The sequence below is a fragment of the Heptranchias perlo genome, chromosome 35, assembly GCF_035084215.1.
Source record: "Heptranchias perlo isolate sHepPer1 chromosome 35, sHepPer1.hap1, whole genome shotgun sequence".
Taxonomy (NCBI): Eukaryota; Metazoa; Chordata; class Chondrichthyes; order Hexanchiformes; family Hexanchidae; genus Heptranchias; species Heptranchias perlo.
Window position 1 is genome coordinate 16,763,258 of NC_090359.1, and position 12,124 is coordinate 16,775,381.

Below are 12,124 nucleotides of genomic sequence, written 5' to 3' on the forward strand. Positions count from 1 at the left end.
CTGATTTTCCAGCGGTTTTAAAATCTGCTCTCAGCGTCACTCTTCACCTCGATGTTCGACTGGCTTCTGTGATGGTGGGGATTTCGGGAGGAGGCCGAGATGGATCATCCACTCGGCACTTCTGGCTGAAGACGGTTTCTAAAACTTTGCACTCACGTGCTGGGCTTTACCATCATTGAGGATGGGGATGTTCATAGAGCCTCTTCCCGTTAGTTGTTTAATTATCCACCATCATTCACAAATGGGTGTGGCAGGACTGCAGAGCTTTGATCTGATCCGTTGTTTGTGGGATCGCTAAGCTCTCTCAACAGCATGCTGCTTCCACTGTTTGTCAAGTAGTCCTGTGTTACTTTCAGGTTATTGGTGTGTTTATGTAGCTCGGAATGTGTGTGTTTGTGTATGTGTGAATATGACTATGTCTGTCTCACTTGTTATATGCGTTTCTGAGTGTCTCTCTCTTTCTTTCTATCTGTCACTTTTTCCCTGCTCCCCAAATAATTTTTCTCTGGACCTTGACTAATAAAGAGATAGAAAGTAAGTCTTCTTTCAACAGTGGCATGTGGAAAGTTAAACAAATTGTCATCAAAGAAGTCGTTAAAATAGATTCACTGAAACGTGCATCCTTTTCATTGCTGTATGTAAGATCTTTCATGTCTGCGCCTGTTCCGAGACCTGTCTCTCTCTGTTTCGGGCTGGTGACAGCGCGATTCTGCGTTTTATTTCTTGCCCATCATTGTGGTTCTCACATCGAGCTGAAGCGTGAGGCAGAGAGCAGATATTTAAAATCGCTGTGAAATCAAATTGCAGAAGTGGGAAAGGCCGAGTCAGTTTTTCATTGTATTTTCAACATCCAATATTTCAGATAAATGAAAGTGAAGCTTCGAAAGCAGCAATAACCTCCTCGTCGGGGAATTGAACCCCGGTCTCCCGCGTGACAGGCGGGGATACTCACCACTATACTAACGAGGAATTGGTACAGACATTTACCGTATATTCACCAAAGATGCTTCACTTTTCAGTGAATCTGTTTGAACTGTTCATTTGATGACAGTTTGTTTCACTTTCCACGAACCACTGTTGAAAGAAAAATTACCGACCACTTTTGCATCACATGTTGGATCATGATGTGGGTAACGCGGGAGAGAGTGAGACAGAAAGAGACAGATCTTCTCAGGAAAATATAGAAAATATGAGGCACATACACAGACAGACAGACAGACACACAGAAACAGACACACATGCACATGGATTGACTCAGAAATACTGAGAGTCAGAATATGGATAATTTGGCTGATTTTTGTTCTATTTCTGTCGTAGATTTCGTGAAATCTTGCAGATCAATTAAAATGAGCATAAAACTCGAGGTACTCAATGCTGTGGAATTTTAATTCACTTAAGAATTATTAATTCTACAAGAAACTTGTTGAATTTTGAAACGCAGAGATGAAACAGGTTGATGAATGACGGGATCTGAAGTCTGTCAGATTTGAACCAATGAATGAATTTCTAATCTGTCACCTTAATCACCAGTTAGTAAAAATCACAATTGCTCTGCATCCAGTCCTCAAATAGTCTCCGTACAATAATATTCTGAAAGTGACAATCACCTGTTTTGTTGCTCTGCAGTTTTTGTTCAGGAAGAAGCTCGGCGAAGACATAAAATTAAAAGTTGGCGTCTGATAAATGCTTCCTCCCCGTCGGGGAATTAAACCCCTGACTCAGGCGGGGCAACTCACCACGATAAGAGAGAAAGAAAGAACGAAAGAAAGACAGAGTCAGTTGTCGTTGTCTAACAAAGAGAAGGAAATGTAAAAGGTTCTTTCAAGAGTGGCCCGTGGAAAATGAAACAAACTATCATCAAATAAATAGTTAAAAGAAATGCACTGATACATGAAGCATGTCTAACGCCATCTGGGATGAGTGCACGGTCAATGTAGCAGCTCCTCTTTAGTATAGTGGTGAGTATCCCCGCCTGTCACGCGGGAGACCGGGGTTCAATTCCCCGACGAGGAGATTAAATTTTCGCCGCCTTCAAAAGCTTTTATCTCCAATATTGGATGCGGAATATACAGTGAAAAACTGACTCGGAGTTTCCCACTTTCCCCAATTTAATTTCACTGATTTTCCAGCGGTTTTAAAATCTGCTCTCAGCGTCACTCTTCACCTCGATGTTCGACTGGCTTCTGTGATGGTGGGGATTTCGGGAGGAGGCCGAGATGGATCATCCACTCGGCACTTCTGGCTGAAGACGGTTTCTAAAACTTTGCACTCACGTGCTGGGCTTTACCATCATTGAGGATGGGGATGTTCATAGAGCCTCTTCCCGTTAGTTGTTTAATTATCCACCATCATTCACAAATGGGTGTGGCAGGACTGCAGAACTTTGATCTGATCCGTTGTTTGTGGGATCGCTAAGCTCTATCCACAGCATGCTGCTTCCACTGTTTGTCAAGTAGTCCTGTGTTACTTTCAGGTTATTGGTGTGTTTATGTAGCTAGGAATGTGTGTGTTTGTGTATGTGTGAATATGACAATGTCTGTCTCACTTGTTATATGCGTTTCTGAGTGTCTCTCTCTTTCTTTCTATCTGTCACTTTTTCCCTGCTCCCCAAATAATTTTTCTCTGGACCTTGACTAATAAAGAGATAGAAAGTAAGTCTTCTTTCAACAGTGGCATGTGGAAAGTTAAACAAATTGTCATCAAAGAAGTCGTTAAAATAGATTCACTGAAACGTGCATCCTTTTCATTGCTGTATGTAAGATCTTTCATGTCTGCGCCTGTTCCGAGACCTGTCTCTCTCTGTTTCGGGCTGGTGACAGCGCGATTCTGCGTTTTATTTCTTGCCCATCATTGTGGTTCTCACATCGAGCTGAAGCGTGAGGCAGAGAGCAGATATTTAAAATCGCTGTGAAATCAAATTGCAGAAGTGGGAAAGGCCGAGTCAGTTTTTCATTGTATTTTCAACATCCAATATTTCAGATAAATGAAAGTGAAGCTTCGAAAGCAGCAATAACCTCCTCGTCGGGGAATTGAACCCCGGTCTCCCGCGTGACAGGCGGGGATACTCACCACTATACTAACGAGGAATTGGTACAGACATTTACCGTATATTCACCAAAGATGCTTCACTTTTCAGTGAATCTGTTTGAACTGTTCATTTGATGACAGTTTGTTTCACTTTCCACGAACCACTGTTGAAAGAAAAATTACCGACCACTTTTGCATCACATGTTGGATCATGATGTGGGTAACGCGGGAGAGAGTGAGACAGAAAGAGACAGATCTTCTCAGGAAAATATAGAAAATATGAGGCACATACACAGACAGACAGACAGACACACAGAAACAGACACACATGCACATGGATTGACTCAGAAATACTGAGAGTCAGAATATGGATAATTTGGCTGATTTTTGTTCTATTTCTGTCGTAGATTTCGTGAAATCTTGCAGATCAATTAAAATGAGCATAAAACTCGAGGTACTCAATGCTGTGGAATTTTAATTCACTTAAGAATTATTAATTCTACAAGAAACTTGTTGAATTTTGAAACGCAGAGATGAAACAGGTTGATGAATGACGGGATCTGAAGTCTGTCAGATTTGAACCAATGAATGAATTTCTAATCTGTCACCTTAATCACCAGTTAGTAAAAATCACAATTGCTCTGCATCCAGTCCTCAAATAGTCTCCGTACAATAATATTCTGAAAGTGACAATCACCTGTTTTTTTGCTCTGTAGTTTTTGTTTAGGAAGAAACTCGGCGAAGACATAAAATTAAAAGTTAGCGTCTGAAAACTGCTACCTCCCAGTCGGGGTATTAAACCCCGGACGAAGGTGGGGCAACTCACCAGGATAAGAGAGAAAGAAAGAACGAAAGAAAGACAGAGTCAGTTGTCGTTGTCTAACAAAGAGAATGAAATGTAAAAGGTTTTTTCAAGAGTGGCCCGTGGAAAATGAAACAAACTATCATCAAATAAATAGTTAAAAGAAATGCACTGATACATGAAGCATGTCTAACGTCATCTGGGATGAGTGCACGGTCAATGTAGCAGCTCCTCGTTAGTATAGTGGTGAGTATCCCCGCCTGTCACGCGGGAGACCGGGGTTCAATTCCCCGACGAGGAGATTAAATTTTTGCCGCCTTTTAATGCTTTTTCCCTCATTTATCTCTAATATTGGATGCGGAATATACAGTGTAAAACTGACTCGGAGTTTCCCACTTTCCCCAATTTAATTTCACTGATATTCCAGCGGTTTTAAAATCTGCTCTCAGCTTCACTCTTCACCTCGATGTTCGACTGGTTTCTGTGATGGTGGGGATTTCGGGAGGAGGCCGAGATGGATCATCCACTCGGCACTTCTGGCTGAAGACGGTTTCTAAAACTTTGCACTCACACGCTGGGCTTTACCATCATTGAGGATGGGGATGTTCATAGAGCCTCTTCCCATTAGTTGTTTAATTATCCACCATCATTCACAAATGGGTGTGGCAGGACTGCAGAGCTTTGATCTGATCCGTTGTTTGTGGGATCGTTTAGCTCTGTCTACAGCATGCTGCTTCCAAAGTTTGGCAAGTAGTCCTGTGTTACTTTCAGGTTATTGGTGTGTTTATGCAGCTAGGAATGTGTGTGTTTGTGTATGTGTGAATATGACTATGTCTGTCTCACTTGTTATATGCGTTTCTGAGTGTCTCTCTCTTTCTTTCTATCTGTCACTTTTTCCCTGCTCCCCAAATAATTTTTCTCTGGACCTTGACTAATAAAGAGATAGAAAGTAAGTCTTCTTTCAACAGTGGCATGTGGAAAGTTAAACAAATTGTCATCAAAGAAGTCGTTAAAATAGATTCACTGAAACGTGCATCCTTTTCATTGCTGTATGTAAGATCTTTCATGTCTGCGCCTGTTCCGAGACCTGTCTCTCTCTGTTTCGGGCTGGTGACAGCGCGATTCTGCGTTTTATTTCTTGCCCATCATTGTGGTTCTCACATCGAGCTGAAGCGTGAGGCAGAGAGCAGATATTTAAAATCACTGTGAAATCAAATTGCAGAAGTGGGAAAGGCCGAGTCAGTTTTTCATTGTATTTTCAACATCCAATATTTCAGATAAATGAAAGTGAAGCTTCGAAAGCAGCAATAACCTCCTCGTCGGGGAATTGAACCCCGGTCTCCCGCGTGACAGGCGGGGATACTCACCACTATACTAACGAGGAATTGGTACAGACATTTACCGTATATTCACCAAAGATGCTTCACTTTTCAGTGAATCTGTTTGAACTGTTCATTTGATGACAGTTTGTTTCACTTTCCACGAACCACTGTTGAAAGAAAAATTACCGACCACTTTTGCATCACATGTTGGATCATGATGTGGGTAACGCGGGAGAGAGTGAGACAGAAAGAGACAGATCTTCTCAGGAAAATATAGAAAATATGAGGCACATACACAGACAGACACACAGAAACAGACACACATGCACATGGATTGACTCAGAAATACTGAGAGTCAGAATATGGATAATTTGGCTGATTTTTGTTCTATTTCTGTCGTAGATTTCGTGAAATCTTGCAGATCAATTAAAATGAGCATAAAACTCGAGGTACTCAATGCTGTGGAATTTTAATTCACTTAAGAATTATTAATTCTACAAGAAACTTGTTGAATTTTGAAACGCAGAGATGAAACAGGTTGATGAATGACGGGATCTGAAGTCTGTCAGATTTGAACCAATGAATGAATTTCTAATCTGTCACCTTAATCACCAGTTAGTAAAAATCACAATTGCTCTGCATCCAGTCCTCAAATAGTCTCCGTACAATAATATTCTGAAAGTGACAATCACCTGTTTTGTTGCTCTGCAGTTTTTGTTCAGGAAGAAGCTCGGCGAAGACATAAAATTAAAAGTTGGCGTCTGATAAATGCTTCCTCCCCGTCGGGGAATTAAACCCCTGACTCAGGCGGGGCAACTCACCACGATAAGAGAGAAAGAAAGAACGAAAGAAAGACAGAGTCAGTTGTCGTTGTCTAACAAAGAGAAGGAAATGTAAAAGGTTCTTTCAAGAGTGGCCCGTGGAAAATGAAACAAACTATCATCAAATAAATAGTTAAAAGAAATGCACTGATACATGAAGCATGTCTAACGCCATCTGGGATGAGTGCACGGTCAATGTAGCAGCTCCTCTTTAGTATAGTGGTGAGTATCCCCGCCTGTCACGCGGGAGACCGGGGTTCAATTCCCCGACGAGGAGATTAAATTTTCGCCGCCTTCAAAAGCTTTTATCTCCAATATTGGATGCGGAATATACAGTGAAAAACTGACTCGGAGTTTCCCACTTTCCCCAATTTAATTTCACTGATTTTCCAGCGGTTTTAAAATCTGCTCTCAGCGTCACTCTTCACCTCGATGTTCGACTGGCTTCTGTGATGGTGGGGATTTCGGGAGGAGGCCGAGATGGATCATCCACTCGGCACTTCTGGCTGAAGACGGTTTCTAAAACTTTGCACTCACGTGCTGGGCTTTACCATCATTGAGGATGGGGATGTTCATAGAGCCTCTTCCCGTTAGTTGTTTAATTATCCACCATCATTCACAAATGGGTGTGGCAGGACTGCAGAACTTTGATCTGATCCGTTGTTTGTGGGATCGCTAAGCTCTATCCACAGCATGCTGCTTCCACTGTTTGTCAAGTAGTCCTGTGTTACTTTCAGGTTATTGGTGTGTTTATGTAGCTAGGAATGTGTGTGTTTGTGTATGTGTGAATATGACAATGTCTGTCTCACTTGTTATATGCGTTTCTGAGTGTCTCTCTCTTTCTTTCTATCTGTCACTTTTTCCCTGCTCCCCAAATAATTTTTCTCTGGACCTTGACTAATAAAGAGATAGAAAGTAAGTCTTCTTTCAACAGTGGCATGTGGAAAGTTAAACAAATTGTCATCAAAGAAGTCGTTAAAATAGATTCACTGAAACGTGCATCCTTTTCATTGCTGTATGTAAGATCTTTCATGTCTGCGCCTGTTCCGAGACCTGTCTCTCTCTGTTTCGGGCTGGTGACAGCGCGATTCTGCGTTTTATTTCTTGCCCATCATTGTGGTTCTCACATCGAGCTGAAGCGTGAGGCAGAGAGCAGATATTTAAAATCGCTGTGAAATCAAATTGCAGAAGTGGGAAAGGCCGAGTCAGTTTTTCATTGTATTTTCAACATCCAATATTTCAGATAAATGAAAGTGAAGCTTCGAAAGCAGCAATAACCTCCTCGTCGGGGAATTGAACCCCGGTCTCCCGCGTGACAGGCGGGGATACTCACCACTATACTAACGAGGAATTGGTACAGACATTTACCGTATATTCACCAAAGATGCTTCACTTTTCAGTGAATCTGTTTGAACTGTTCATTTGATGACAGTTTGTTTCACTTTCCACGAACCACTGTTGAAAGAAAAATTACCGACCACTTTTGCATCACATGTTGGATCATGATGTGGGTAACGCGGGAGAGAGTGAGACAGAAAGAGACAGATCTTCTCAGGAAAATATAGAAAATATGAGGCACATACACAGACAGACAGACAGACACACAGAAACAGACACACATGCACATGGATTGACTCAGAAATACTGAGAGTCAGAATATGGATAATTTGGCTGATTTTTGTTCTATTTCTGTCGTAGATTTCGTGAAATCTTGCAGATCAATTAAAATGAGCATAAAACTCGAGGTACTCAATGCTGTGGAATTTTAATTCACTTAAGAATTATTAATTCTACAAGAAACTTGTTGAATTTTGAAACGCAGAGATGAAACAGGTTGATGAATGACGGGATCTGAAGTCTGTCAGATTTGAACCAATGAATGAATTTCTAATCTGTCACCTTAATCACCAGTTAGTAAAAATCACAATTGCTCTGCATCCAGTCCTCAAATAGTCTCCGTACAATAATATTCTGAAAGTGACAATCACCTGTTTTTTTGCTCTGTAGTTTTTGTTTAGGAAGAAACTCGGCGAAGACATAAAATTAAAAGTTAGCGTCTGAAAACTGCTACCTCCCAGTCGGGGTATTAAACCCCGGACGAAGGTGGGGCAACTCACCAGGATAAGAGAGAAAGAAAGAACGAAAGAAAGACAGAGTCAGTTGTCGTTGTCTAACAAAGAGAATGAAATGTAAAAGGTTTTTTCAAGAGTGGCCCGTGGAAAATGAAACAAACTATCATCAAATAAATAGTTAAAAGAAATGCACTGATACATGAAGCATGTCTAACGTCATCTGGGATGAGTGCACGGTCAATGTAGCAGCTCCTCGTTAGTATAGTGGTGAGTATCCCCGCCTGTCACGCGGGAGACCGGGGTTCAATTCCCCGACGAGGAGATTAAATTTTTGCCGCCTTTTAATGCTTTTTCCCTCATTTATCTCTAATATTGGATGCGGAATATACAGTGTAAAACTGACTCGGAGTTTCCCACTTTCCCCAATTTAATTTCACTGATATTCCAGCGGTTTTAAAATCTGCTCTCAGCTTCACTCTTCACCTCGATGTTCGACTGGTTTCTGTGATGGTGGGGATTTCGGGAGGAGGCCGAGATGGATCATCCACTCGGCACTTCTGGCTGAAGACGGTTTCTAAAACTTTGCACTCACACGCTGGGCTTTACCATCATTGAGGATGGGGATGTTCATAGAGCCTCTTCCCATTAGTTGTTTAATTATCCACCATCATTCACAAATGGGTGTGGCAGGACTGCAGAGCTTTGATCTGATCCGTTGTTTGTGGGATCGTTTAGCTCTGTCTACAGCATGCTGCTTCCAAAGTTTGGCAAGTAGTCCTGTGTTACTTTCAGGTTATTGGTGTGTTTATGCAGCTAGGAATGTGTGTGTTTGTGTATGTGTGAATATGACTATGTCTGTCTCACTTGTTATATGCGTTTCTGAGTGTCTCTCTCTTTCTTTCTATCTGTCACTTTTTCCCTGCTCCCCAAATAATTTTTCTCTGGACCTTGACTAATAAAGAGATAGAAAGTAAGTCTTCTTTCAACAGTGGCATGTGGAAAGTTAAACAAATTGTCATCAAAGAAGTCGTTAAAATAGATTCACTGAAACGTGCATCCTTTTCATTGCTGTATGTAAGATCTTTCATGTCTGCGCCTGTTCCGAGACCTGTCTCTCTCTGTTTCGGGCTGGTGACAGCGCGATTCTGCGTTTTATTTCTTGCCCATCATTGTGGTTCTCACATCGAGCTGAAGCGTGAGGCAGAGAGCAGATATTTAAAATCACTGTGAAATCAAATTGCAGAAGTGGGAAAGGCCGAGTCAGTTTTTCATTGTATTTTCAACATCCAATATTTCAGATAAATGAAAGTGAAGCTTCGAAAGCAGCAATAACCTCCTCGTCGGGGAATTGAACCCCGGTCTCCCGCGTGACAGGCGGGGATACTCACCACTATACTAACGAGGAATTGGTACAGACATTTACCGTATATTCACCAAAGATGCTTCACTTTTCAGTGAATCTGTTTGAACTGTTCATTTGATGACAGTTTGTTTCACTTTCCACGAACCACTGTTGAAAGAAAAATTACCGACCACTTTTGCATCACATGTTGGATCATGATGTGGGTAACGCGGGAGAGAGTGAGACAGAAAGAGACAGATCTTCTCAGGAAAATATAGAAAATATGAGGCACATACACAGACAGACAGACACAGACACACATGCACATGGATTGACTCAGAAATACTGAGAGTCAGAATATGGATAATTTGGCTGATTTTTGTTCTATTTCTGTCGTAGATTTCGTGAAATCTTGCAGATCAATTAAAATGAGCATAAAACTCGAGGTACTCAATGCTGTGGAATTTTAATTCACTTAAGAATTATTAATTCTACAAGAAACTTGTTGAATTTTGAAACGCAGAGATGAAACAGGTTGATGAATGACGGGATCTGAAGTCTGTCAGATTTGAACCAATGAATGAATTTCTAATCTGTCACCTTAATCACCAGTTAGTAAAAATCACAATTGCTCTGCATCCAGTCCTCAAATAGTCTCCGTACAATAATATTCTGAAAGTGACAATCACCTGTTTTGTTGCTCTGCAGTTTTTGTTCAGGAAGAAGCTCGGCGAAGACATAAAATTAAAAGTTGGCGTCTGATAAATGCTTCCTCCCCGTCGGGGAATTAAACCCCTGACTCAGGCGGGGCAACTCACCACGATAAGAGAGAAAGAAAGAACGAAAGAAAGACAGAGTCAGTTGTCGTTGTCTAACAAAGAGAAGGAAATGTAAAAGGTTCTTTCAAGAGTGGCCCGTGGAAAATGAAACAAACTATCATCAAATAAATAGTTAAAAGAAATGCACTGATACATGAAGCATGTCTAACGCCATCTGGGATGAGTGCATGGTCAATGTAGCAGCTCCTCGTTAGTATAGTGGTGAGTATCCCCGCCTGTCACGCGGGAGACCGGGGTTCAATTCCCCGACGAGGAGATTAAATTTTCGCCGCCTTCAAAAGCTTTTATCTCCAATATTGGATGCGGAATATACAGTGAAAAACTGACTCGGAGTTTCCCACTTTCCCCAATTTAATTTCACTGATTTTCCAGCGGTTTTAAAATCTGCTCTCAGCGTCACTCTTCACCTCGATGTTCGACTGGCTTCTGTGATGGTGGGGATTTCGGGAGGAGGCCGAGATGGATCATCCACTCGGCACTTCTGGCTGAAGACGGTTTCTAAAACTTTGCACTCACGTGCTGGGCTTTACCATCATTGAGGATGGGGATGTTCATAGAGCCTCTTCCCGTTAGTTGTTTAATTATCCACCATCATTCACAAATGGGTGTGGCAGGACTGCAGAACTTTGATCTGATCCGTTGTTTGTGGGATCGCTAAGCTCTATCCACAGCATGCTGCTTCCACTGTTTGTCAAGTAGTCCTGTGTTACTTTCAGGTTATTGGTGTGTTTATGTAGCTAGGAATGTGTGTGTTTGTGTATGTGTGAATATGACTATGTCTGTCTCACTTGTTATATGCGTTTCTGAGTGTCTCTCTCTTTCTTTCTATCTGTCACTTTTTCCCTGCTCCCCAAATAATTTTTCTCTGGACCTTGACTAATAAAGAGATAGAAAGTAAGTCTTCTTTCAACAGTGGCATGTGGAAAGTTAAACAAATTGTCATCAAAGAAGTCGTTAAAATAGATTCACTGAAACGTGCATCCTTTTCATTGCTGTATGTAAGATCTTTCATGTCTGCGCCTGTTCCGAGACCTGTCTCTCTCTGTTTCGGGCTGGTGACAGCGCGATTCTGCGTTTTATTTCTTGCCCATCATTGTGGTTCTCACATCGAGCTGAAGTGTGAGGCAGAGAGCAGATATTTAAAATCGCTGTGAAATCAAATTGCAGAAGTGGGAAAGGCCGAGTCAGTTTTTCATTGTATTTTCAACATCCAATATTTCAGATAAATGAAAGTGAAGCTTCGAAAGCAGCAATAACCTCCTCGTCGGGGAATTGAACCCCGGTCTCCCGCGTGACAGGCGGGGATACTCACCACTATACTAACGAGGAATTGGTACAGACATTTACCGTATATTCACCAAAGATGCTTCACTTTTCAGTGAATCTGTTTGAACTGTTCATTTGATGACAGTTTGTTTCACTTTCCACGAACCACTGTTGAAAGAAAAATTACCGACCACTTTTGCATCACATGTTGGATCATGATGTGGGTAACGCGGGAGAGAGTGAGACAGAAAGAGACAGATCTTCTCAGGAAAATATAGAAAATATGAGGCACATACACAGACAGACAGACAGACACACAGAAACAGACACACATGCACATGGATTGACTCAGAAATACTGAGAGTCAGAATATGGATAATTTGGCTGATTTTTGTTCTATTTCTGTCGTAGATTTCGTGAAATCTTGCAGATCAATTAAAATGAGCATAAAACTCGAGGTACTCAATGCTGTGGAATTTTAATTCACTTAAGAATTATTAATTCTACAAGAAACTTGTTGAATTTTGAAACGCAGAGATGAAACAGGTTGATGAATGACGGGATCTGAAGTCTGTCAGATTTGAACCAATGAATGAATTTCTAATCTGTCACCTTAATCACCAGTTAGTAAAA

The 12,124-nt window shown here is 41.4% G+C and overlaps 9 non-coding genes across 9 annotated transcripts; 3 read left to right on the plus strand and 6 right to left on the minus strand.

Moving 5' to 3' along the window:
* Window positions 1-897: 897 nt before the first annotated feature.
* Window positions 898-969, minus strand: trnad-guc (transfer RNA aspartic acid (anticodon GUC)). Its single transcript has one exon. It is a non-coding gene; the product is annotated as a tRNA-Asp (tRNA).
* A 2,045-nt stretch (window positions 970-3,014) lies between these two features.
* trnad-guc (transfer RNA aspartic acid (anticodon GUC)) lies at window positions 3,015-3,086 on the minus strand. The gene has a single exon. It is a non-coding gene; the product is annotated as a tRNA-Asp (tRNA).
* Window positions 3,087-4,058: 972 nt separating this feature from the next.
* Window positions 4,059-4,130, plus strand: trnad-guc (transfer RNA aspartic acid (anticodon GUC)). The gene has a single exon. It is a non-coding gene; the product is annotated as a tRNA-Asp (tRNA).
* A 1,011-nt stretch (window positions 4,131-5,141) lies between these two features.
* Window positions 5,142-5,213, minus strand: trnad-guc (transfer RNA aspartic acid (anticodon GUC)). The gene has a single exon. It is a non-coding gene; the product is annotated as a tRNA-Asp (tRNA).
* A 2,037-nt stretch (window positions 5,214-7,250) lies between these two features.
* Window positions 7,251-7,322, minus strand: trnad-guc (transfer RNA aspartic acid (anticodon GUC)). The gene has a single exon. It is a non-coding gene; the product is annotated as a tRNA-Asp (tRNA).
* Window positions 7,323-8,294: 972 nt separating this feature from the next.
* Window positions 8,295-8,366, plus strand: trnad-guc (transfer RNA aspartic acid (anticodon GUC)). The gene has a single exon. It is a non-coding gene; the product is annotated as a tRNA-Asp (tRNA).
* A 1,011-nt stretch (window positions 8,367-9,377) lies between these two features.
* On the minus strand, window positions 9,378-9,449 carry trnad-guc (transfer RNA aspartic acid (anticodon GUC)). The gene has a single exon. It is a non-coding gene; the product is annotated as a tRNA-Asp (tRNA).
* A 960-nt stretch (window positions 9,450-10,409) lies between these two features.
* Window positions 10,410-10,481, plus strand: trnad-guc (transfer RNA aspartic acid (anticodon GUC)). The gene has a single exon. It is a non-coding gene; the product is annotated as a tRNA-Asp (tRNA).
* Window positions 10,482-11,482: 1,001 nt separating this feature from the next.
* Window positions 11,483-11,554, minus strand: trnad-guc (transfer RNA aspartic acid (anticodon GUC)). The gene has a single exon. It is a non-coding gene; the product is annotated as a tRNA-Asp (tRNA).
* Window positions 11,555-12,124: the final 570 nt, after the last annotated feature.